The following is a 3,637-nucleotide window of genomic DNA, read 5'->3' on the forward strand; positions in this document are numbered from 1 at the left end:
CAGAGGCTGGTGGGTTCTTCCCTCATCTCCAAGCCTAGCTCTCTCAAGTACATGCCAAATCCTGAGCAGTCTGGCTTATGAGTGGGACATGAGCTCATTTCCCTGGATGCTATCCTGTGGTCTAACTCTCCTCTGACCCACAGACCAGATCAGATCTCTCGGAGGTTTGCTCCCTCTCCTCTGCAGCTCTTACTAGAGTTTGTAATCCTATATTCGATTTATAGCTACATCTCCCTCCAGAAGAGAAGGATATGGAAGGTGGTAATTTTGTCTTTTGCCCACCATGGCTTCCCCAACACCCCTGACAACGCCTGGTCCAAGTTAGGGACTCAATAGGTGTTCGTTGAGTGAGTGAGTGAACTATTATTCTCTTCATTATATGTCAAGCTCTTGAGAGCCTGTCTTCAGCAAACCCATTGCTCGGTGTTGGTGAATCCAACGCTTGGGGGCCAGTCACGGACCAGCACTCACGGCATCTGTGAGCACCGCAATATCTCTGCTTGTGGGTTTGAGACTCCAACCCCATATTTTATTAAAGTATTTTATTCAGGGTGGTAAAAAAGGCGTTGTTACTGGCTTGCGGGCATTTAAACCTGACTCTGGGGGAAGGGGTCATGTACAACACTGCAGATAAGTGAGCATATCAGTGCCAGGCAGGGAGGAGGCTGCGAGAACACCCAGCTCCTGCTTGGGGACATTCTACCTCCTCCCTTCGGCTGTGTGGATTGCAGAGGGCTTGAAGAAGGGGTGGACAGCCCCAGAACCAAGTGACAGGTGTTCCCATGATCCCCATAGCCATGAAGTTGCTCTTTGGTGGTGGTGGGGGTCTCAAAATGAGATGCAAGTTGGCATCAAACGTTTCTGGTTTGCTTTGTGGTTTGTAAAGTCATCACACCCTGCGCTGTTGGAAGTTGGCAACAATATCTTTGAACAAAAACGGACAACAAAGCAGCTGTGATGTTGAGGGATGAAGCCCAGTGGGAGTCAGAACCACCATCCAGTTCACTGCTGCTTAGTAAATGAATGAAGCCTTGCTGAATGGAAACAGCTCCCGGGAAGCCACGTGGAGAAGATGGAAAGAGCACCAGGCATGTTAAGGTAATGACCACGCTACTTGCCACAGCTGAGTGCTGTGCTGAGCGCTTTGAACACATTGTTCCATTTAATCCTGCAATAGCCTGTGAGGGTTCTTATTATCACTATTTTTCAGATAATGAAACCACGTGTCAGAATTTAAAAAAAAAAAATGTGCCAAAGGTAACACAGTTGAGTAGTTGACAGAGTCAGGATTTGAAGCCAGTCCCATGTGACTCCATGCCAGCCCACTTAACACTGGGATACACTGCCCATTGGGAGAGCTGGGTTCGAGCCCTGATTCTTCCGTTATGGCTGTGGGCCTTAGAGTAACTGCTTCACTTCTGCAAATGTCTTATTGTCTGTAAAATGTGAATAATAATACCTAACAGCAGAGGATTAGAGGAGACAAAGTCCCTCACTAAAACTGTGCCAGTCCACCAGCCACTAGCCACTTGTGGCTCCTGAATATTTGCAATGTGGCAAGTCTGAATTGAGATGGCCTGCCAGACACTGGATTTTGAAAACTTATCATGGGAAAAAAAAAAAAGAATGCAAGGAATCTCATTAATAATTCTGCATGTAGGATATATGTTGCAATGATAATTTATGAGGTTAAGTAACATATAGTACTAGAATTAATTTCACCTGGTTCTCTATTTTTTCTAAATGTGCCCAAGAGAAAATTAAAATTGTATATATGACCCACATTATATTTCTGTTGGACTGCTCTACTCCACAGAGCTATAAAGATGCGTGATTCTTGTTATGGTGATTTCACACAGAACTATATTCCATTTCACTGTGGAGGTCAGCACCCAGACAGTCTGACACACGATGAGTCCCCATTTTTCTCTAAATGTGAGTTTTAATGAATTTTAAACGCTGTAGGTTTTAGATATTTATTTATTTTCTTGGCATATAGCTGGCACTTAAAAAAAACAAGCTGTAGGTCTTAATCTTTCTGAATCTAGCCTTTCTGATTCGTGTCTTGTTTTTCAAATAAACAAGGTCTTCCAGGTGGAGGGAAGTGAACCCCCTCAAAGTGGGTATGGATGACAATTCAAAACATTCTGACCCAGATTCTTTATTCGGGTAGCTGGAGAATAAACTGCATCTCATGGAGCACAAAAATCACTTTTCCCTGACACCTGGTAAAAATGATCCCTTTTTTTTCTTTCCCTGCTTATCAAACATTGCCTAAGCCCAATTCATCATAATGTAGAAATCACTGCAGTTGTTTCAAACCACTGACTATGAAAGCTTATCCTTTCCATAAGTGCGTAAGTTTCGTCCTGTTCCTTTTAACCCATCATTCCAGTCTAGATAATTTTGACTCCTGCTTCTCTCACTCAGCATCATCATGCAATCCCTTTCAGTTTTGTGTTTGTCTGCAAATTTCATTTCATTTTATTTTTAAAGATTTTATTTATTTATTTATTTATTTGACAGAGAGAGAGATCACAAGTAGGCAGAGAGGCAGGCAGAGAGAGAGAGAGAGAGGAGGAAACAGGCTCCCTGCTGAGCAGAGAGCCGGATGCGGAACTCGATCCCAGGACCCTGAGATCATGACCCGAGTTGGAGGCAGAGGCTAAGCCACTGAGCCACCCAGGTGCCCTGCAAATTTCATTTTAGACCTTCCATTGTTCATTCAGGTCACTAACTGAGAACACGGCTGAAGACAGAAGAATGAGCGTAGTTATAACCTTCATAAGGACAGAGGAGACAAAGGTACGTAGCCCAGATCAACAACTGGTCTACATCCCACATCAAAGTAATATTCCAGGAAAGAAGCCCCCTATAATGAAAGGATTTATGTTTTAGGGTAATGCTAGCTGCTGTAATGCCCAAACATCAACATTTCAGAAGTTTACCACCACGGAAGTTCATTTCTCCCTCATAAGAGTCCAATGCTGGTGTTTCTGCTCGGTGAGTATCTTATTCTTCCTCTGGTGACTCAGGCCCAGGGCATTCCTTCCATCCCCATTGCACTGCCCCACCATCTCCTAGGACTTTGTTATCCTCTGTAGCCGGTCAGCAAAGAGAGCACTTAGAGAAAGCACCTACATTTCTTTTTTCTTTTTCTTTTTCTTTTTTTCCTGGTGGGCAGCAAAGCAAGGTTTATTGAATGATAGCAAAGTGATAGTACAAAGCTCCCGAAGAGAGAGGGGGCCTGAGAGGGTTGCCCGGCACCTACATTTCTTAAACCTGGCTTGAAAGTGGTGCACGGTTGACTTCTGTTATATTCCACCAATGCGAGTTTAGCACATGGTCCCTCCCAGATATAAGGGGGGCTAGAAATACAGTTCCCAAATGGGAAGCCCTTTCTAGAAGTCCATTGTACTATGGAAAATGAGCATGAAGGGTGGTAGAGACTTCTCCATCTCTACAACCTCATACATGAAAATTATTTCCATAAGGATGAATGCAAAAATATCAATGTATTTTGAGACTTCCCCATTCAATATTACCCATCGTCGCTGCCCCTAAACGCATTAACTAACCACTTCAAATGCATAAAACAAGAGGAATAACAAAAAGATTGTTTAATTACTCCTGGTTT

General features: G+C 43.6%; 1 long non-coding RNA gene across 1 annotated transcript; it reads left to right on the forward strand.

The window, feature by feature from the left end:
• The first annotated feature begins 741 nt into the window (after positions 1–741).
• LOC131998701 (uncharacterized) lies at positions 742–2,998 on the forward strand. Its single transcript, XR_009398828.1, has 3 exons — positions 742–1,098; positions 2,730–2,805; positions 2,899–2,998. It is a non-coding gene; the product is annotated as an uncharacterized LOC131998701 (long non-coding RNA).
• Positions 2,999–3,637: the final 639 nt, after the last annotated feature.

This window comes from Mustela nigripes, chromosome 13 (assembly GCF_022355385.1).
Source record: "Mustela nigripes isolate SB6536 chromosome 13, MUSNIG.SB6536, whole genome shotgun sequence".
In the NCBI taxonomy this organism is placed as follows: Eukaryota; Metazoa; Chordata; class Mammalia; order Carnivora; family Mustelidae; genus Mustela; species Mustela nigripes.